Source organism: Pseudophryne corroboree, chromosome 6, assembly GCF_028390025.1.
Source record: "Pseudophryne corroboree isolate aPseCor3 chromosome 6, aPseCor3.hap2, whole genome shotgun sequence".
Taxonomy (NCBI): Eukaryota; Metazoa; Chordata; class Amphibia; order Anura; family Myobatrachidae; genus Pseudophryne; species Pseudophryne corroboree.
In genome coordinates this window covers 67,332,403-67,356,044 of record NC_086449.1, presented here as the reverse complement: position 1 = coordinate 67,356,044, position 23,642 = coordinate 67,332,403, and the positions used below count along the sequence as shown (strand labels likewise).

General features: G+C 44.2%; 1 protein-coding gene across 4 annotated transcripts in view; it reads left to right on the top strand.

Annotated features, from left to right (window-relative positions):
• The window catches only part of LOC134936154 (zinc finger protein 300-like), a 58,412-nt gene that overhangs the window by 27,863 nt on the left and 6,907 nt on the right, over nucleotides 1–23,642 (top strand). Inside the window, exon 2 of one of the 4 annotated variants that reach the window (XM_063931073.1) lies at nucleotides 270–558. The exons of the other annotated variants lie outside the window; for them this stretch is intronic. The gene's annotated coding sequence lies outside the window, so the exon portion shown is untranslated. The remainder of the gene's footprint in view (nucleotides 1–269; nucleotides 559–23,642) is intronic. 4 annotated transcript variants of the gene reach the window in all.

The window sequence follows — 23,642 nt, the reverse complement described above, 5'->3', positions numbered from 1 at the left end:
TACTCGCCTTACACACTTTCTTAACTCCCACAACATGAGCCACTTCAGTCAGGCTTTTGTTCCCAACACTCCACGGAGACTAAAGTAGTAAATGATCTGGGCACTTCTAAATCTAAAGGCCATTAAAAAATAAATACAACAATGTCGTCCAGGCAAAGTGGTGACTGGTCAACCAGGAAGAGATCCAGGATTGCGGTGTTACGTGAAAATGCTCTTTCGCATGCAGCAATTGCAAAAGAAGTTACAAAAAGTTTTGTTTACGCCATCAGGAAACACAATCTATACAAAACAAAGAAGGAAAAGGCCAGAAAAGTGCACAACAGCTGTTGATGACAGGAGAATAAAACAAATTTGCGTCGGTGACAGATGGATGTCATCTGCGGCCATTAGCAGTGAACTGAGTGCAACTGGTGTTTTTGTCAGTGCAAGAACACTACGGAGAAGACTAACGGGGGTTGGCCTAAAAGGTAGGATTCCCCGAAAAAAAGCCATTCCTGAATAAAAAGCAGCGGCAGAAACGAATACAGTGGGCAAAAGAACACATTACGTGGACAGAAGGTCAGTGGTAACAAATGATATGGAGTGACGAAGCTAAGATATCGTAATTTGGTAGTGATGGGAGAAAATATGTGAGACGTCGCAGTGATCGCAAAAACGCGCTATGGCGCGTATTTTACCCCATTATTGATGGTGGGGACTCAAAAATAAAAAACCGCCGGGTCCCCCAGGACGCGCTCTGACTAACAGCGCTGTCCTGTGCTGTCAGTCAGTTTTTGTCTCCACGGCAGCAGAGGGAGGAACTTGGAAGGGGAGGAGATCGAGAGTATGTTCACTCCCGCCTCCCCTCACTGTCTGCTCTGCGCGCACACCGCTCCCTCTCCTGCCGGCACCTCCCACTTAGCCTCACCGGCCCCACCCCCTTCTGTCTGCTCCGTGTCCGCTTCCATGTATTGCCGCGTAACTGGCAGTGGCGGAAATCAGCGCTCCCCCCCCCCCCCCCCCCCCCCCCCCCGTTGCAGCCCGGCCTGTGCATCAGCGGGTCCGAGTGTGAGCGGCGTCCGCCCAGTACTCCGTGGCGGACAATCAGGGGGATGGAAAGAAGAACGGTCTGCAGTGCTACTAAGCGCCGGGGTCAGCACCGGCCAGCGGGAGGCGGCACAGCAGGGTAGTCTCAGGCCGCTCCCGTTCAGCACCCCTTTCTCAGTGCCTTCCTCCAAAGTGTGTGAGTTGTTCTGAGGGAGCAGAAAATCCCTATACATTACACTGTGTTCCTGAAAACCTTGCTGTTGCAGTGTCTTTACCATAACTATCACTGATGTAACATAGTGCTGGTCACCTAGAAATCTAAGTGTTTTTTTTTAATGTTATTTAGTCCTACTGTATTGAATGATGGCATTAGCATATTATCAATGTACATTTCTCTGACGTCCTAGTGGATGCTGGGAACTCCGTAAGGACCATGGGGAATAGCGGCTCCGCAGGAGTCTGGGCACATCTAAAGAAAGCTTTAGGATCACCTGGTGTGCACTGGCTCCTCCCCCTATGACCCTCCTCCAAGCCTCAGTTAGATCTCTGTGCCCAAACGAGAAGGGTGCACACTAGGGGCTCTCCTGAGCTCTTTGTGAAAGTTTTAGTTTAGGTTTATTATTTTCAGTGAGACCTGCTGGCAACAGGCTCACTGCATCGAGGGACTAAGGGGAGAAGAAGCGAACTCACCTGCGTGCAGAGTGGATTGGGCTTCTTGGCTACTGGACATTAGCTCCAGAGGGACGATCACAGGTTCAGCCTGGATGGGTCCCGGAGCCGCGCCGCCGGCCCCCTTACAGAGCCAGAAGAGCGAAGAGGTCCGGAAAATCGGCGGCAGAAGACGATCCTGTCTTCAGATAAGGTAGCGCACAGCACCGCAGCTGTGCGCCATTGCTCTCAGCACACTTCACACTCCGGTCACTGAGGGTGCAGGGCGCTGGGGGGGGCAGCGCCCTGAGACGCAATAAATCGATAAAAACCTTATATGGCTAAAATAAATGCATCACATATAACTCCTGGGCTATATGGATGCATTTAACCCCTGCCAAAACATACAGAAAAACGGATGATAGGCTCCGCCCCTTTCTCAGCGTCCTTATCTCCTCAGCACACTGGCGCCATTTTCCCTCACAGCTCGGAGGGAAGCTCCCTGGCTCTCCCCTGCAGTCACTACACTACAGAAAGGGGTTAAAAAAGAGAGGGGGGCACAAATTAGGCGCAGTATAAACAATACAGCAGCTATAAAGGGAAAAACACTTATATAAGGTTATCCCTGTATATATATAGTGCTCTGGTGTGTGCTGGCAAACTCTCCCTCTGTCTCCCCAAAGGGCTAGTGGGGTCCTGTCCTCTATCAGAGCATTCCCTGTGTGTGTGCTGTGTGTCGGTACGTTTGTGTCGACATGTATGAGGAGAAAAATGATGTGGAGACGGAGTAGAGTGTCTGTAATAGTGTTGTCACCCCCTAGGGGGTCGACACCTGAGTGGATGTACTGTTGAAATTGCGTGACAGTGTCAGCTTTGTATTAAAGACAGTGGTTGACATGAGACAGCCGGCTACTCAGCTTGTGCATGTCCAGACGTCTCATACAGGGGCTCTAAAGCGCCCGTTACCTCAGATACAGACGCCGACACGGATACTGACTCCTGTGTCGACGGTGAAGAGACAACCGTGATTTCCAATAGGGCCACACATTGCATGATTGAGGCAATGGAAAATGTTTACACTTTTCTGATAATATGAATACCACCAAAAAAGGGGTATTATGTTTGGTGAGGATAAACTTCCTGTAGTTTTCCTGAATCTGAGAAATAAAATGATGTGTGTGATGATGCGTGGGTTTCCCCCCGATAACAATTGATAATTTCTAAAAAGTTATTGGCAGTATACCTTTTCCCGCCAGAGGTTAGGGTGCGTTGGGAAACACCCCCTAGGGGGGATAAGGCGCTCACACGCTTGTAAGAACAAGGGCTCTATCCTCTCCTGAGATGGCCGCCCTTAAGGATCCTGCTGATAGAAAGCAGGAGGGTATCCTAAAATGTATTTACACACATACTGGTGTTATACTGCGACCAGCAATCGCCTCAGCCTGGATGTGCAGTGCTGGGTTGGCGTGGTCGGATTCCCTGACTGGAAATATTGATATCCTAGATAAGGACAGTATATTATTGCCTATAGAGCAATTAAAAGATGCATTTCTTTATATGCATGATGCACAGCGGAATATTTGCCGACTGGCATCAAGTATAAGTGCGTTGTCCAATTCTACCAGTAAAGTGGTCAGGTGATGCGGATTCCAAACGGCATTTGGAAGTATTGCCTTAAAAAAAGGGGATGTACCCCTGGTCGCCTCTCAAAATAAGACGCCGTATTATCAGGCGCAGTTCTGGTTGGCAAGCGGACAAAAGGGTTCCTCTTTTCTGCACGTGACAGGGAGAGGAAAATGGCTGCAGAGATCAGCCAGTTCCCAGGAACAGAAACCCTTTTCTGCCTCTGCCAAGCCCTCAGTATGACGCTAGGGCTTTACAAGTTCAGGCACGGTGGGGGCCCGTTCTCAATGAATTTCAGTGCGCAGTGGGCTCACTCGCAAGTAGACCCCTGGATCCTTCAGGTAATATTTTCAGGGGTACAAATTGGAATTCGAGACGTATTCCCCTCGCCGTTTCCAAAAGTCTGTTTTACCGACGTCTCCCGCTGACAGGGAGGCAGTTTTGGAAGCCATTCACAAGCTGTATTCCCAGCAGGTGATAATTAAGGTACCCCTCATGCAACAGGGAACGGGGTATTATTCCACACTATTGTGGTACCGAAGCCAGACGGCTCGGTGAGACCGATTTTAAAATCTAAAATCTAAAATCTTTGAACACTTACATACAGAGGTTCAAATTCAAAATTGAGTCACTCAGAGCAGTGATTGCAAACCTGGAAGAAGGGGACTACATGATGTCTCGGGACATCAAGGATGCTTACCTTCATGTCAAAATTTACCCTTCTCACCAAGGGTATCTCAGGTTATGGTACAGAACTGTCACTATCAGTTCAGACGCTGCCGTAGGGATGGTCCACGGCACCCCGGGTCTTTACTGAAGTAATGACCGAAATGATGATATTCCTTCGAAGGAAGGGAATTTTAGTTATCCTTTACTTGGACGATTCCCTGATAAGGGTAAGATCCAGGGAACAGTTGGAGATCGGTGTAGCACTATCTCAGGTAGTGTTGCGGCAGCACGATTGGATTCTCAATATTCCAAAATCGCAGCTGGTTCCGACGACTTGTCTTCTGTTCCTAGGGATGATCCTGGACACAGTCCAGAAAGAAGGTGTTTCTCCCGGAGGAGAAAGCCAGGGAGTTATCCGAGCTAGTCAGGAACCTCCTAAAACCGAACCAAGTCTCAGTGCATCAATGCACAAGGGTTCTGGGTAAAAATGGTGGCTTCCTACGAAGCAATCCCATTCGGCAGATTCCACGCAAGACTTTCCAGTGGAACCTACTGGACAAATGGTCCGGGTCGCATCTTCAGATGCATCAGCGGATAACCCTGTCACCAGGGACAAGAGTGTCCCTCCTGTGGTGGTTGCAGAGTGCTCATCTTCTAGAGGGCCGCAGATTCGGCATTCAGGACTGGGTCCTGGTGACCACGGATGCCAGCCTGCGAGGCTGGGGAGCAGTCACACAGGGAAGGAATATCCAGGGCTTATGGTCAAGCCTGGAGACATCACTTCACATAAATATCCTGAAGCTAAGGGCCATTTATAATGCTCTAAGCTTAGCAAGACCTCTGCTTCAAGGTCAGCCGGTCTTGATCCAGTCGGACAACATTACGGCAGTCACCCACGTAAACAGACAGGGTGCCACAAGAAGCAGGAGGGCAATGGCAGAAGCTGCAAGGATTCTTCGCTGGGCAAAAACCATGTGATAGCACTGTCAGCAGTTTTCATTCCGGGAGTGGACAACTGGGAAGCAGATTTCCTCAGCACGACCTCCACCCGGGAGAGTGGGGACTTCACCCAGAAGTCTTCCACATGATTATAAACCGTTGGGAAAAACTCGACAGGTATTGCGCCAGGTCAAGGGACCCTCAGGCAATAGCTGTAGATGCTCTGGTAACACCGTGGGTGTACCAATCGGGGTATGGGTTTCCTCCTCTGCCTCTCATACCCAAGGTACTGAGATTGATAAGATGGAGAGGAGTAAGCACTATATTAGTGGCTCCGGATTGGCCAAGAAGGACTTGGTAACCGGAACTTCAAGAGATGCTCACGGAGGATCCGTGGCCTCTACCTCTAAGAAGGGACCTGCTTCAGCGGGGACCTTGTCTGTTCCAAGACTTGCCGCGGCTGCGTTGACGGCATGGCGGTTGAACGCCGGATCCTGAAGGAAAAAGGCAATTCCGGATGAAGTCATCCCTATGCTGATCAAGGCCGGGAAGGATGTAACCGCAAAACATTATCACCGCATTTGGCGAAAATATGTTGCGTGGTGCGAGGCCAGTAAGGCTCGACGGAGGAAATTCAACTGGGTCGATTCCTACATTTCCTGCAAACAGGAGTATCTATGGGCCTGAAATTGGGGTCCATTAGGGTTCAAATTTCGGCTCTGTCGATTTTCTTCCAAAAAAGAACTAGCTTCAGTCCCTGAAGTTCAGACGTTTGTTAAAGGGGTACTGCATATACAGCCTCCTTTTGTGCCTTCAGTGGCACTTTGGGATCTCAAGGTGGTTTTTGGGTTCCAAAAGTCACATTGGTTTGACCCACTTAAATCTGTGGAGTTAAAATATCTCACAGAAAAAGTGGTCATGCTGTTGGCTCTGGCCTGGGCCAGGCGCATGTCAGAATTGGTGGCTTTATCCTGTAAAAGCTCTTATCTGATTTTCCATTCGGACAGGGCGGAATTGAGGACTCGTCCTCAGTTTCTCCCTAAGGTGGTTTCAGCGTTCACCTGAACCAAACCTATTGTGGTGCCTGCGGCTACTAGGGACTTGGAGGACTCCAAGTTGCTAGACGTTGTCAGGACCCGGAAAATATATGTTTCCAGGACGGCTGGAGTCAGGAAATCTGACTCGCTGTTTATCCTGTATGCACCCAACTAGCTGGGTGCTCCTGCTTCTAAGCAGACTATTGCTCGTTGGATTTGTAGTACAATTCAGCTTGCACATTCTGTGGCAGGCCTGCCACAGCCAAAAAATCTGTAAATGCCAACTCCACAAGGAAGGTGGGCTCATCTTGGGCAGCTGCCCGAGGGGTCTCGGCTTTACAACTTTGCCGAGCAGTTACTTGGTCAGGAGCAAATACGTTTGTAAAATTCTACAAATTTGATACCCTGGCTGAGGAGGACCGGGAGTTCTCTCATTGGGTGCTGCAGAGTCATCCGCACTCTCCCGCCCGTTTGGGAGCTTTGGTATAATCCCCATGGTCCTTACGGAGTTCCCAGCATCCACTAGGACGTCAGAGAAAATAAGAATTTACTTACCGATAATTCTATTTCTCGTAGTCCGTAGTGGATGCTGGGCGCCCATCCCAAGTGCGGATTGTCTGCAATACTGGTACATAATTATTGTTACCAAAACATTCGGGTTTTTGCTGTAGTGAGCCATCTTTTCTAGAGGCTCCTCTATTATCATGCTGTTAACTGGGTTCAGATCACAAGTTGTACAGTGTGATTGGTGTGGCTGGTATGAGTCTTACCCGGGATTCAAAATCCTTCCTTATTGTGTACGCTCGTCCGGGCACAGTATCCTAACTGAGGCTTGGAGGAGGGTCATAGGGGGAGGAGCCAGTGCACACCAGGTGATCCTAAAGCTTTCTTTAGATGTGCCCAGACTCCTGCGGAGCCGCTATTCCCCATGGTCCTGACGGAGTTCCCAGCATCCACTACGGACTACGAGAAATAGAATTATCGGTAAGTAAATTCTTATTTACTACCTCATATCTTCTGAAAGATGGATTATTTTATACAAGTGCTCTTCCTGGCGCAATGTGTATAACGCGCTCTACCTGGCGTAATGTGTGTAACGTACTCCACCTGGCGTAATGTGTGTAACGTACTCCACCTGGCGTAATGTGTGTAACGTACTCCACCTGGCGTAATGTGTGTAAGGTGCTCTACCTGGTGCAGTGGGTGTAACGTGCTCTACCTGGTGCAGTGGGTGTAATGTGCTCTACCTGGCGCAGTGGGTGTAACATGCTCTACCTGGCACAGTGGGTGTAACGTGCTCTACCTGGCGCAATGTGCTGTACCTGGCGCAATGTGCGTAACGTGCTCTACCTGGCGCAGTGGGTGTAACGTGCTCTACCTGGCACAGTGGGTGTAACGTGCTCTACTTGGCGCAATGTGCGTAAAGTGCTCTACCTGGTGCAATGTTTGTAACGTGCTCTACCTGGCGCAATGTGTATAACATGTATAGGAGGTCCTACCTGGTGCAATGTGTACAAGCGGCACTACTATGATGTGGCCATGCCCCTTCTCCACGAAAACATGAACCTAAATTTTTGCGGCGCGCCTACGGCGCGCACAGTCCGTTCCTTCTTTCACATACTAGGAAGGGTAGAACCAGTTCAGTTTCTGCGAAAGGGCACCAAAATGTCTAGTTAAAGCCCTGTTGCAGAGTGTCCTGTATGCTGCACAGCCCAGCAGCACTGTCACTCCCCCTTGCAGCACTTTTGTAGCGTCAAAATCAAGTCTGTGTTTTATGTTTGAATCATTAATAAGATTAATAAGAACCTTTATTCCGATGGAACCCAAAAAAGGACAGGCAGGACCCCAATTTTTCAAAGTGAGGGGTCCCTGGGACCCACTTTTTTTTGGGCTTATTGCGATCACTGCGTCGCATCGAGGAAGAGGTACATCCACATTGCATTCAAGCAACAACAAAGAATCCTACAAGTGTTATGATCTGGGCGTGTATGACAGCAGGTGCTGTAGGCCGCCTTCAAGTCATAAATGGCACACTGAACAGCAGAGAGTACATTGACACCATCCTACAACAAAAACTTCTACCTTCTATCAGGGATCTTTTTCCAGATAATGCCACATTTTATTTCCAGCAGGATTCCGCTCCCTGCCACACTGCATGGATATGCAAACAGTGGTTCACGGAGAATGACATACAGGACCTGGGATGGCCAGGAAACAGCCCAGACCTGAACCCCATAGAACATTTGTGGTTCCATTTGAAAAAACTGGTACATCTGAGGTGTCCATCCTATAAAAGAGAATTAATTGATGCTATAACTGTCTCATGGCACCACATAATAAAGAAGGAAGAGCTCAAAGATTGGTTGGCGTTGTCTCAATGCCACGTCGCTGTGCTGCTGTCTTGCAAAGTAAAGGATACCCAACGAAATACTAATAGGGGTGTTGTTTTCAGTGCATAACTTCCCTTGTAATGCAAATATTTGACCTCTGTTTATTGTGTTGAATTCAGCATTACATTTCTTTTCATTTGATATATGAATCATTGCACTGCATTAAGTGTAACAGTTTTTATAAGCATTCGAAGTTAAAAAACATTCAAATTTCAAAAAGTGTCCCCATTTTTGGACACCACTGTATATATGGAGGCAAGTATATTTACCACCGATTATATGGAGCAAGCGGAGACTCTCAGTTTAGTTCAGTGTCAAACACTTGTATAGTGCCGCTACGCAGTAATATATGAATTAGTACTGGAGTACCAGATGTGTGTATTTGTATTGGTGAATTCATCCACCGTCACTTTCTTCTCAATACAGAGGAGTGGCAAGAATTATGAAGTTGCATCCGTATATTAAATGTTCCATATTAATAATTGGTAAGTAGCTTTAATAGTGCCAAATGAAGGCTGCCAGATGTATTCGTAAGTAATGAGCAGTTTATGCAGTAATAGAAATTGTTGGTTACAGCAAAAAGTTAAAGGAACAACGGGTGATCTTGCCAGAGGCCACTGGATGTACCGGTCTGTTTTCAGCTGATGCTTGCAGGGCACGGGACTTTTGTATGTAGCGCTGGCGGTAATTTCAGTGTCCCTAACAGCCGCTGATCTTGGCACTGTCACCCGGATATCGGTGTCAGCGGCTAGCTAGTTGTAAGCGAAGCCGCCGTACAGAACCGCTCACTGGTTGGCGATGGTAACAGCAGTAGGAGATACCGTTACTGCAGTGATTGATCTGGTGATGCCGGGAGCCGCTGGACGTATCTGCTAGCCGCCAGGCAGTGTGGACAGCGGCACGGAGAACGTGACTGCGGCGGGATGGGATCCAAGGTGTTACAAACAGCCGGCTTTCTGTAAACCCCAGCGGTGACCCCAGGGGATACTGCTCCTGATTCCTCATGTTATGAGCGCCTACCAGGTACAATTTACAGTTTCTTAATGTTTACTATACGGAAGAGGCCGGCTACCTCTTCACCAGGTGGCTGTTGTTCCACAGGGACGAATCTACACTTGCCTACACAGCGCCAACAAACCTTCATTTCTGCTTCAGTTAATCAAATGCCTTCAGCAAGTGACTAGTCACTAGCCTCTATGCCCAGTGTAAGCAGTGTCCCCCAGTTGGACATCAAGAAACAGGTTTTATGGCAAGTACATTAAATATTATGATTTTGTTGATATTTGTTTATATTCCCTAAACACAAAAACCAAACCTGCCCGTGTTTGTAACATCAAAATCTTCTATGTGCTCTCAAATATTTCCTCTACACACCTTATACTGATCAGAATGATTGGAGGGTTTTCTATATAGAAAATACTGGTCATTTGGTGCATCAGATAACAACAGATGTGACCAGATTGGTAGCATGTATTATCATCTGTGAAACAGGTTTTATGGCAAGTACATTAAATATTATGATTTCTCTTACGTCCTAGTGGATACTGGGGTCTTGTACTTTAGTACCATGGGGTATAGATTGGGTCCACTGGAGCCTGGCACTTTAAAACCTTTTAGTGTGTGTGCTGGCTCCTCCCTGCTATGCCCCTCTTACCAGACTCCGTTTAGAAAAATGTGCCCGAGGAGCCGGGTGCACCTCTCTGGAGCTCCAGAGATTTTTTTCTTTACTTTTATTATTTTCAAGTAGATCTGGTTTGCAACCAGACTACCTGCTTCGTGGAATTTAGAGGGGGAACCGAACCAACCTCCTGTGGGTTAATGGTTTGTAATCCCAGCTGATATGACACTGAGCTCCTGAGGTACTGATCACACATCGTTAGTATGTGTGCCCAATCCAGCAGCTAGCCGCCACCCTCTAACAGATGCCGAAGATCGTCAGCAGTAGAGTGTTACACCTGGGTCCCGGTGATGAAGTAAAATTAAATATACATCTGTGTTGCTTTTAAACCTATAGCTTCTAGCATCTGTAACTGGTATCTTAATTCCCATATAGAGCTAATTCTCCTGAAGTGATGTTTGTGTTCTATCAGTAAAGACCTTTGTATTTAGATAACCAGAACTTAATGACATTTTATGAGGTTTTATGTCAGGACAAAGAGGACATGATAATGAATTTCTGATGGACCTTTGCTTTGGGCAAACAACATGCCATTATGAACAAGAATGACCCTTATGCTGACGAAGCCTAATAAAGAACCCAACGGATGTGTATAGGAGATCCAAGATTCATAGAACCAGTCTGCCATCTTTGGGAAAAGATTATTCACTACAGTTAGCTCATCTGACCATATTGGGCACTTCCTATTGTTGCTCATCAATCAATCAATCAATCAATCAATGTTTCCCATTTTATCTGTATGTACGCCTTATTAGTAAATCAGTTATGAATTATTGTATAATTATGTACAGCTGAGTGCCCTAAAAGCACAGGCTCATTGATGAATTCTGTCTTGGTCCACGCTTCTCTGCGCAGAATAATAGGTGTGGTTCCCGATTTGAGGATAATTCTATATGCTGAATATCATCACAACGGAGACCTCCCAATTCTTATTATTCTTATTGATAATTATCATTGGCATTAACACCGGTTAGCGGGTCCCCAGGGCAGTATTGGCAGGTTGCGCGGTGGTCACGGGCCCAGAGCTGCGGTCCCTGCTGTGGACAAACTGGCAAAGGGCAGAAGCCCCACAGTGCTCACTGTCATAAAAGGCTTTGTGTGTACTGTTTTCATACTTCTAATGATTATTTCTGAACATGGCCAGTATAAAGCTTCATCAGGGACCGCCTGCCATTACAGGGGGCGGGGTTTCCCGGAGTGGGACCAGAGGCGGGAAGGTGCTATTTCCTGCTGCTGCGGATTAAGGCTGCATACACGCTCCTCCTCCAGAGACCCACGCTGTTACAGGACTCTGTACTGGTACCAGGGGGTCATAGACAGGGGGAGCACGCCAGCGGTAGTGCCGCTGCACATACTATCAGGTCATACACTTATTTACACATACTGCTGTGTTTTCTGTGTGCTGGTGTCTGCTCCTTAGTGTCACTCCAGGGGCTCTCTAGGGTCTGTGTGGAGGTGTTTGGTCAGTGGGCTGCGCTGTGTTGCATTTGTAAAGGATGTCTGTGGACATGGTTAAGTGTACTGCATGTAACAACCCCGTCTTCAGCGGGGTCACTCATGTGAACAATGTTCCTTATCTCCACAAGGACACAGTTCACAAGCACCTGACTGGTTGGATAGCTTTACAAGCATGATTCAGAATGTCAATTCAGAATTAGCTGCTGCTAAAAAAGAAAGGTTTTATAGCATTCTACTGGTTGTGTGGCCAAGGCAGCAGATACCAAGAAGGCTTCTCAGTCCCATCTAGTGGTTTCACATAAATGCTCACTGCCACAGGTTTTCCAGTCTGATTCTGATCAGCCCGATGTAGATAATAATGATGATATGGATGAGGACAGCTCTCTGTCTCCAGGAGTGGAGGCCCTCATCTGTGCTGTGAGAGAGGTTCTTCACATACCGGATCAGGTATCTGAACCGGATGAGGATTTGTATTTTAAAGTTAGACCAAAGACCTCAGCATCTTTTCCTGTGTCTCAAGAGTTAAACTCCCTGGCCAGGGAAGCATGGTTAAACCCTGATAAGAAATGTAAAATTCACCAGAGCTTTTTAACTACCTTTCCCTTCCCTGATGAAGACAGGAAGATATGGTAAAACCCTCCGTCAGTCGATACATCTGTGTCCAGACTGTCAAAGAAATTGGTGCTGCCGGTGCCAGGGGCTATTTCCCTAAAAGCCAGCTGACCGTAAGATTGAGACCACGCTTAAGGCATTCTACATGGCGGAAGGGTGCTGCTCAACGCCCCACGATTGTTTGTAGGTGGATTTCCAGGGCAATTGTAAAATGGTCTGATAACGTTATTGACAGTTTAGACAATTTGCCCCGGGATGAGGTAGTTACTCTACTGCAACATATACAGGATGCTGCAAATGTTATGAGCGAGGCTATTAGGGAGTTGTGTAGGGTTAATGGCCGTACTACTGCTATGGCTGTTTCGGCATGTAGAACTTTGTGGTTACGTCAGTTTTCAGCAGACGCTGATTCCAAAAAGGTGTAAAAAAATCTTCCCTTTACAGGTGACGCCTTATTTGGGGACGAATTAAATAAATTGATTTCCCAAGCAATGGCGGGTAAATCTACCTATCTGTCGTCTGCTGTGCTGCCTGCTATACGTTCTTACACAGGATCCTTGCAGTCCTTTCGTGTGGCAAGGTTCAGAGGCAGGGGCTGCAGGGTCTCCACCACTTCCAGAGGATCTCGTGGTAAGTCCCATAAAATCTACACCTGCTTTCTCCCTGGATCAGACAACTGGATCCCCTGCCGCAAAGCCTTCTGCGTGACGGTTGGCCCCAGCAGCAAGGCAATTTTCAGGTAGGTGCTCGCCTTCAACACTTCGCCCACGTGTGGGCGGAGTCCTCCTGGGATCCTTGGGTGAGGGACTTCATTTCCCAAGGATACCGGATGAAAATCCAAATGCTCCCTCCTCTCAGTTTTTTCAAGTCGGGCTTACCCGCAGCAAGAGTTACCTTGCAAGAGGTTATTCAAAAACTTCTGCAGACGGTGGTGGTTCCGGTACCATCTCCACTACGCAACAGGTTTTTACTCCAGTCTTTTTGTCGTTCCCAAACCAGACTGTTCGGTGCGCCCCATCTCGAACCTAAAGTCTCTCAACACGTATCTGCGGGTGTTCAAATTCAAGATGGAATCCCTGCGGGCGGTGGTGTCTGCTCTGGAGGAGGGGGAGTTCTTGGTGTCTCTAGACATCAAGGATGCTTACCTACACATTCCCATGTGGCCCCCTCATCAGGCTTACCTCAGGTTTGCCGTATTGGATGACCATTTCCAGTTTCAAGCCTCACCCTTCAGATTATCCACAGCTCAGAGGGTCTTCACCTAGGTCATGGCGGAAATGATGCTGCAACTGCAATGGGATTGAACATAGTACCCTAATTGGACAATCTCCTGATAAAGGCTGTGTCCAGGGAACGTCTGCTGCACAGCATCAATCTGACGACTTGCCTGCTTAATGATCATGGGTGGATCCTGAATTTTCAAAAATCTCACCGACCCAACGTCTTTAGTTCCTGGGGATGATACTAGATACAGTGTCTCAGAAGGTGTTTCTTCCGATGGACAAGGCCTTGACTATCCAGTCCTCGCAGGATATCCGTCCATCTTTGCATCCGATTACTGGGCAAGATGGTGGCTGCTTACGAGGCAATTCAATATGACAGATTTCATGCACGACCATTTCAGCTTTACCTTCAAATGGGTTTTGGAGGGATGACTAGCTGGGCGCAATGCAGCTAAGGTGTAAAAGGCCCAAGTAAATGTCACCACATTTAAAACAAAGAATACAATACAAGAATGGTAGGCCTCTACTGCACACTCAGCGCAATAACAATATATGAATATATACACACGTCCCTTTGTTCTTTTTCTTATTCTTATTCTTAGATGCTGATGAATTCTTCTTAAAGATCTTCTGAAGACTTGATCTCTGTTTCGTGGACTCCAAAAATGTGAAATGGAAAATAAAAAATAACAGACACCAATGTGTAGTATTCTCTAATTTATATCAAGTTCTATGTTAATTGTCTTTATATTGTAGTCTTAACTCCAGCGTACCAAGACTCACACAGAATCAGAGTAGTATGTGCTCATAAAGGTATCTTTTATCTCTTTCAATCATCCAGTGTTCAATTCACCTTACAATGTGACAATACTGTGAAGTGCTATAGTGAAGAGCAGTCTGACTGGGAGCGTACCCTCAGACTCACATAAAAAGTGCAGATTGCACACACATCTAGGTTTCTTTAGGGTGTCGCGTACTGCGTACCCGAACTCACACTGCCCGAAGAAGGATGACTCTCATAAAGGTATCTTTCAAAAATTGTAGACCCTCAGTTTCTTCTCCTCCCAGAATTCTTGTACATCAGTGTTACCGTGAAAAAATAAATACAGAAATACAATAATGTGTAGAACGTCCTTTATAGAATTTTTGAACAATTCTATAAGGCCAAAACCAACGTACCTAAATACAAAATTTATGCCAAAAGGAAGGACCCAGTTATGTCCTTCCTTATATTCCCTTTGTGTATAAAGCTCTATCGCAATGTGTAAAACCAAACAGTGAAAAAGGGATTTGTGAAAAACCAGGAGTCATATGGGATGCGTACCCCAAAACTCACAAACAATTCAGATGGTAAGTACATCAGGGTATCTTTCAGGTATTTGTGTAGCGTACCAGAACTCACACAATAGGATGACAAGTGACTCCTATAAAGGTTTCTTTTTGTCTTCTATTCTCCTCCCGTTCATATGCCTCCGTCCCTTCCGATTACATATGGGCTCAGTGGAACAAGGGAAAAGAAGAGAACGCAAAATTTGTGTAGAAAGTTCTGGGATATGTAAATAATATCACCGAAGATAATTCAATCAGAGCGTACCCCACTCACATAGATAGAGAGAGGTATACACATATCAAGGTATCTTTCATGTATTCTTAATCTCAAACAGATCAGATTTCATATGTAAGAAAAGGGACCTTCCATAAAGAATTGTTCACTCAAAGGATGCGTACCACAACACTCACAGAGGCAGGACAGGAATCAAACACATAATGGTATCTTTAGTGTGTATAATATCCCAAGAAATTCCGTACCCAGACTCACACTCTGAAGTGGAAGGTAGCTCCTATCAAGGTATCTTTTACTGTGTATTCAATGGGGTATATCTCCTTTCAGCTTATATCCACCCGAGAGGCATATATCCATAGGTTTTCCATAAAAAACAAATTTATTGATACAAACGGTAAAAGTCCATAGGATGGAGAACCATCCACATAAAAAACAGTCAATAGAAAAATAAAAAAATAAAAAATAAATAAAAAAAATCGCAAATGTTCCAAAGAAATATATATGCAGGTAAAGATGGAAGTTGGCTACTCACACTCCTCGTGGCAATATCATCAACGCGTTTCGGTCATGTGACCTTTATCAAGATAATGTGGAGTGTGTAGGAGCCAAGTATTTAAAGAAGGAGTAGCCAATAGAATTCAGACAGGAAATGACATCAAGCAATTAATATAAACCGTATAAATTTCCCCTTTCAGAGATATAAAACAATTTCATTTATACTTCAAGGTGTTAGATTCAAACTATTAGATGTTCTTATACAGATACGATTCTTTGTCTTGACTTGCAATCCTCCAAATTGCAGTTTAATTGAAAAGATCGCGCCGGCCGGAAGTGTCTAACCGCCAGGACTGCTGGGAAACGTAGTTTTCTTGTATGTGTCCAGAATTTCAATGTTGTTTGACACGTGCGGTATCCGGAAGTGACGTCACACTGATGAATGCAAACATCCTGTTTCCGGGACTGCTGGGAAATGTAGTTTGGCCGTATTTATCTTGAGTGGCTTCACAGTCCCCGGAAACTCAGCTACGGGTGACAGCGGAAATGACGTCCATCGGGATTCTGGGAAGTGTAGTCCGGGCTATATGAATAATATAACTCAGATGATCCAGATCAAAGTTATCCCGTTCCGGTATCGCAACGTCCCAAACAGCTTAGACGAAAGGCATCATGGAACATGTAGTTTTATCGGAATTTCTACAATGAAATATATTATCAATATCATGTGGGATTTTTATACATAGAAGTATCACATTTCACATTAATTACAAGCCCCTGGTTATTATAAAGGACAACTTGAATATGATATATTAATATGAAGTAATATATATTATCGGTATCGTGTAAAATTTTTATACATAACGATATCACATTTCATATTAATTATAGACCCCTGATTATTACAACAGACATCTTGAGTATGTGGTAACAAAGCAGATAACGTCTTGTCCTTAAAAATATTCTTAAAAATATTCATTTGGACCATTCTTGCAAGTACTACTGGACTGATCACATGTTGCTGAGGTATATAGATATTAGATCTAAATTTATACAGAGGTGGTTCAAAAAAGTTTAGAAGTGGCTCAGAAAGGATAAATATTGGGATGTACACATGAAATCCTTATCTGGACATACATAACTAGATAATTTTACAAGAACCATTTTAGTTCGAAGTCACAGTTTAGTCCATTCGGACTTAGAGTATCATAGTTATATATACAGTTCATTTCCATTTTAGCTAAACTGTTTACTGTATCACTATTCCTCAAAGTGCTTTGCACGTGTCTTATGCCATAGAACCCAGTGATGCCAGAAATCAACGAATCATGTTTATTTTTACAATGAAGAGACAGGGAGTGTGTCTCTAATCCCTTCTTAATATTCCGGATATGCTCTCCCATCCGTACCTTAAGAGGGCGGGACGTCCTCCCTATGTAAAAAAGATTACATTTGCACCGAATAGCATAAATAATATTTTTAGTATCACATGTGATGAAATTTTTAATCTCCACATCTTTATTATTGATAGAGATTTTTTTAATATTACTGACCCCATCTCCCTTCACATTCCTACACCCTATGCAGCACCCACATCTAAAGAACCCTTGTGAGGTGATTCTTGTTGATGGGGGAGAGGGTTGAAAAGCACTTGATACTAACTTATTTTTTAGATTAGGGGCTTTACGGTATATATGAATCGGACTATTAGGTATCAAGGTACCAATCACAGGATCCTTTTTTAAAAGTTTCCAGTGTTTTTTCAACACCTGTTCAATTGATTTATGCTGTACATTATATTCCGTAATAAAGGCCCATTCAAATTTTTCATCTTTATGTTTCCGTTGTTTTGTTTTTGACAAAAGAGCTTTTCGTTCTAAAGTGCTACTTTTTTCCATGGCCTGATTCACTCTATCTATGCTGTAACCACATGTCTCAAATTTCTTGGACATATCTGCCGCCTGGATATGGAAGGTATCGTCTTTGCTGCAGTTCCTTTTTAGCCTGGTGAATTGGCTTATCGGAATGGAGTTTAACCAATTATCATGGTGACAACTCGTGGCCATGATATAAGTGCCACAATCTGTGGGCTTGGAAAAAGTTTTGGTATTAATTCTCTGGTTTTCTATGTATACTGTAATATCCAGAAAATCGATGGTTTGTTTATCCCGAACAAAGGTAAGTTTAATGTTTCTATCATTGGTATTTAAGAGTGTACAGAAACTATCCAATGAGTCAATCCCACCTCTCCAAATAAAAAAGATGTCATCTATATACCGCGCATATGTCACCAGGTTCGCCCCGAGCCCATCATTAGACCAGATGGTATCGGTCTCCCACAGCCCCATAAAGAGGTTTGCGTAGCTCGGGGCGAACTTGGTGCCCATCGCAGTACCCGTCTTTTGTACAAAAAACTGTTCTTTGAACAGGAAAAAGTTATTTTCCAGGATAAATTGTATCCCGTCCATGACTAGATCTAGTCATGGACGGGATACAATTTATCCTGGAAAATAACTTTTTCCTGTTCAAAGAACAGTTTTTTGTACAAAAGACGGGTACTGCGATGGGCACCAGGTTCGCCCCGAGCTACGCAAACCTCTTTATGGGGCTGTGGGAGACCGATACCATCTGGTCTAATGATGGGCTCGGGGCAAACCTGGTGACATATGCGCGGTATATAGATGACATCTTTTTTATTTGGAGAGGTGGGATTGACTCATTGGATAGTTTCTGTACACTCTTAAATACCAATGATAGAAACATTAAACTTACCTTTGTTCGGGATAAACAAACCATCGATTTTCTGGATATTACAGTATACATAGAAAACCAGAGAATTAATACCAAAACTTTTTCCAAGCCCACAGATTGTGGCACTTATATCATGGCCACGAGTTGTCACCATGATAATTGGTTAAACTCCATTCCGATAAGCCAATTCACCAGGCTAAAAAGGAACTGCAGCAAAGACGATACCTTCCATATCCAGGCGGCAGATATGTCCAAGAAATTTGAGACATGTGGTTACAGCATAGATAGAGTGAATCAGGCCATGGAAAAAAGTAGCACTTTAGAACGAAAAGCTCTTTTGTCAAAAACAAAACAACGGAAACATAAAGATGAAAAATTTGAATGGGCCTTTATTACGGAATATAATGTACAGCATAAATCAATTGAACAGGTGTTGAAAAAACACTGGAAACTTTTAAAAAAGGATCCTGTGATTGGTACCTTGATACCTAATAGTCCGATTCATATATACCGTAAAGCCCCTAATCTAAAAAATAAGTTAGTATCAAGTGCTTTTCAACCCTCTCCCCCATCAACAAGAATCACCTCACAAGGGTTCTTTAGATGTGGGTGCTGCATAGGGTGTAGGAATGTGAAGGGAGATGGGGTCAGTAATATTAAAAAAATCTCTATCAATAATAAAGATGTGGAGATTAAAAATTTCATCACATGTGATACTAAAAATATTATTTATGCTATTCGGTGCAAATGTAATCTTTTTTACATAGGGAGGACGTCCCGCCCTCTTAAGGTACGGATGGGAGAGCATATCCGGAATATTAAGAAGGGATTAGAGACACACTCCCTGTCTCTTCATTGTAAAAATAAACATGATTCGTTGATTTCTGGCATCACTGGGTTCTATGGCATAAGACACGTGCAAAGCACTTTGAGGAATAGTGATACAGTAAACAGTTTAGCTAAAATGGAAATGAACTGTATATATAACTATGATACTCTAAGTCCGAATGGACTAAACTGTGACTTCGAACTAAAATGGTTCTTGTAAAATTATCTAGTTATGTATGTCCAGATAAGGATTTCATGTGTACATCCCAATATTTATCCTTTCTGAGCCACTTCTAAACTTTTTTGAACCACCTCTGTATAAATTTAGATCTAATATCTATATACCTCAGCAACATGTGATCAGTCCAGTAGTACTTGCAAGAATGGTCCAAATGAATATTTTTAAGAATATTTTTAAGGACAAGACGTTATCTGCTTTGTTACCACATACTCAAGATGTCTGTTGTAATAATCAGGGGTCTATAATTAATATGAAATGTGATATCGTTATGTATAAAAATTTTACACGATACCGATAATATATATTACTTCATATTAATATATCATATTCAAGTTGTCCTTTATAATAACCAGGGGCTTGTAATTAATGTGAAATGTGATACTTCTATGTATAAAAATCCCACATGATATTGATAATATATTTCATTGTAGAAATTCCGATAAAACTACATGTTCCATGATGCCTTTCGTCTAAGCTGTTTGGGACGTTGCGATACCGGAACGGGATAACTTTGATCTGGATCATCTGAGTTATATTATTCATATAGCCCGGACTACACTTCCCAGAATCCCGATGGACGTCATTTCCGCTGTCACCCGTAGCTGAGTTTCCGGGGACTGTGAAGCCACTCAAAATAAATACGGCCAAACTACATTTCCCAGCAGTCCCGGAAACAGGATGTTTGCATTCATCAGTGTGACGTCACTTCCGGATAACGCACGTGTCAAACAACATTGAAATTCTGGACACATACAAGAAAACTACGTTTCCCAGCAGTCCTGGCGGTTAGACACTTCCGGCCGGCGCGATCTTTTCAATTAAACTGCAATTTGGAGGATTGCAAGTCAAGACAAAGAATCGTATCTGTATAAGAACATCTAATAGTTTGAATCTAACACCTTGAAGTATAAATGAAATTGTTTTATATCTCTGAAAGGGGAAATTTATACGGTTTATATTAATTGCTTGATGTCATTTCCTGTCTGAATTCTATTGGCTACTCCTTCTTTAAATACTTGGCTCCTACACACTCCACATTATCTTGATAAAGGTCACATGACCGAAACGCGTTGATGATATTGCCACGAGGAGTGTGAGTAGCCAACTTCCATCTTTACCTGCATATATATTTCTTTGGAACATTTGCGATTTTTTTATTTATTTTTTATTTTTTTATTTTTCTATTGACTGTTTTTTATGTGGATGGTTCTCCATCCTATGGACTTTTACCGTTTGTATCAATAAATTTGTTTTTTATGGAAAACCTATGGATATATGCCTCTCGGGTGGATATAAGCTGAAAGGAGATATACCCCATTGAATACACAGTAAAAGATACCTTGATAGGAGCTACCTTCCACTTCAGAGTGTGAGTCTGGGTACGGAATTTCTTGGGATATTATACACACTAAAGATACCATTATGTGTTTGATTCCTGTCCTGCCTCTGTGAGTGTTGTGGTACGCATCCTTTGAGTGAACAATTCTTTATGGAAGGTCCCTTTTCTTACATATGAAATCTGATCTGTTTGAGATTAAGAATACATGAAAGATACCTTGATATGTGTATACCTCTCTCTATCTATGTGAGTGGGGTACGCTCTGATTGAATTATCTTCGGTGATATTATTTACATATCCCAGAACTTTCTACACAAATTTTGCGTTCTCTTCTTTTCCCTTGTTCCACTGAGCCCATATGTAATCGGAAGGGACGGAGGCATATGAACGGGAGGAGAATAGAAGACAAAAAGAAACCTTTATAGGAGTCACTTGTCATCCTATTGTGTGAGTTCTGGTACGCTACACAAATACCTGAAAGATACTCTGATGTACTTACCATCTGAATTGTTTCTGTGAGTTTTGGGGTACGCATCCCATATGACTCCTGGTTTTTCACAAATCCCTTTTTCACTGTTTGGTTTTACACATTGCGATAGAGCTTTATACACAAAGGGAATATAAGGAAGGACATAACTGGGTCCTTCCTTTTGGCATAAATTTTGTATTTAGGTACGTTGGTTTTGGCCTTATAGAATTGTTCAAAAATTCTATAAAGGACGTTCTACACATTATTGTATTTCTGTATTTATTTTTTCACGGTAACACTGATGTACAAGAATTCTGGGAGGAGAAGAAACTGAGGGTCTACAATTTTTGAAAGATACCTTTATGAGAGTCATCCTTCTTCGGGCAGTGTGAGTTCGGGTACGCAGTACGCGACACCCTAAAGAAACCTAGATGTGTGTGCAATCTGCACTTTTTATGCGAGTCTGAGGGTACGCTCCCAGTCAGACTGCTCTTCACTATAGCACTTCACAGTATTGTCACATTGTAAGGTGAATTGAACACTGGATGATTGAAAGAGATAAAAGATACCTTTATGAGCACATACTACTCTGATTCTGTGTGAGTCTTGGTACGCTGGAGTTAAGACTACAATATAAAGACAATTAACATAGAACTTGATATAAATTAGAGAATACTACACATTGGTGTCTGTTATTTTTTATTTTCCATTTCACATTTTTGGAGTCCACGAAACAGAGATCAAGTCTTCAGAAGATCTTTAAGAAGAATTCATCAGCATCTAAGAATAAGAAAAAGAACAAAGGGACGTGTGTATATATTCATATATTGTTATTGCGCTGAGTGTGCAGTAGAGGCCTACCATTCTTGTATTGTATTTCAGCTTTACCTGCTGGACAAATGGTTGGGGTCTCACCTTTACATGCATCAGGTAGTGACATTATCTCCGAAAGCCCAGATTTCTCTGTTGTGGTGGCTACAAGTTCCTCACCTGGTAGAGGGCAGGAGTTTCAACATCCACTCGTGGATTCTTCTGACGACGGATGCCAGCCTCCGGGGTTGGGGGGCTGTGACCCAAGGGGCTCATTTCCAGAGGACATGGTCAAGACAGGAATCTGCTCTGCCGATAAACATCCTGGAACTTCTGCAGGCTTCTCATCTACTGGAGGATCAGGCGATCCAATTTCAGTTGGACAATGCCATGGCGGTGGCGTACATAAACCAACAAGGGGGAACAAGAAGCAGAGCGGCGATGCAAGAGGTGTCAAAAATTCTCCTCTGGGTGGAGGCCAACGCATGGGCCATCTCAGCCACATTCATTCCAGGAGTGGACAACTGGGAAGCAGACTTCCTCAGCAGGCATGACCTTCATCTGGGGAAATGAGGCCTACATCCCCAGGTGTTTCAACAGTTAATTAATCGGTGGGGCTGTACGCAGATAGACCTGATGGCTTCTCGTCTCAACAAGAAGCTATGCCGTTACTGTTCAAGAATGAGGGATCCACAGGCTGTTGCAGTGGACGCACTGATGACTCTGTGGATGTACCAGTTTGTTTACCTGTTCCCTCCTCTACCGCTTATCTCAAGGATTCTCAAAAGACTAAGAAGGGAAAGCGTTTAGGCAATTCTAATTACCCCAGATTGGCCTCAACGGGCGTGGTACTCGGACCTCCTAACCATGGCTCTGGAGGATCCCTGTCCTCTGCCTCTATGAAACGATCTCCTTCAGCAAGGTCCATTCGTTAATCCAGAATTACTGCGGTTGCGTTTGATGGCTTGGAAGTTGAGAGGGAAATTCTAGCTAGAAAGGGTCTTCCATCCCGAGTCATTTTCACCATGGTCCAGGCCAGGAAGATGGTTACGTCAAAACATTATCATCGTATCTGGAAAAAGTATGTTTCCTGGTGTGAGGGTAGAAAGTTTTCTCCCGTGGAATTAAGAATTGGTTTTTTTCTTCTTATGGGCCTATGTTCAATCAAAGTCAAGATTTCTGCGCACTCTATTTTCTTCCAGAAACAACTTGCCATGTTGCCTGAAGTACAGACTTTCCTAAAGGGAGTCCATCATCTGCAACCGCCCTTCCGCGGCTCCGTGGGACTTCCAATGTGGTTCTATTCTTTCTCCAATTGGACTGGTTTAAATCCTTGCATAGGGTGGAGTTAAAATTTCTCACCTGGAAGGCGGTGATGTTATTGGCATTAGTGTCTGCCAGGCGTGTCTCTGAATTTGGGGCCTTATCTTGTAAGATCCCTTATTTGATTTTTCATGCAGACAGGACAGAACTTCGAACCCGTCCTCAGTTTTTGCCAAAAGTGTGAATCAACCTATTGTGGTTCCAGTGTTGTCTGACGCTTCCGTTGGTACTGAATCCTTGGATGTGGCTAGGGCTCTAAAGATTTATGTCAAACGGACGGCCCGTCATAGGAAATCTGACTCGCTGTTTGTTCTTTACGATGCTTCCAAGATTGGTCGGCCGGCTTCTAAGCAATCTATTGCTCACTGTCTCAGGTTGACCATTCAACAGGCCTATACTTTGGCGGCTCTGCCTTTGCCGTCTATTCAGGCCCACTCAACGAGGTCGGTAGGGTCTTCCCCGGGTGTCTTGGCCCTTCAATTGTGCCGAGCTGCAACTTGGTTTTGTTCGAACATGTTT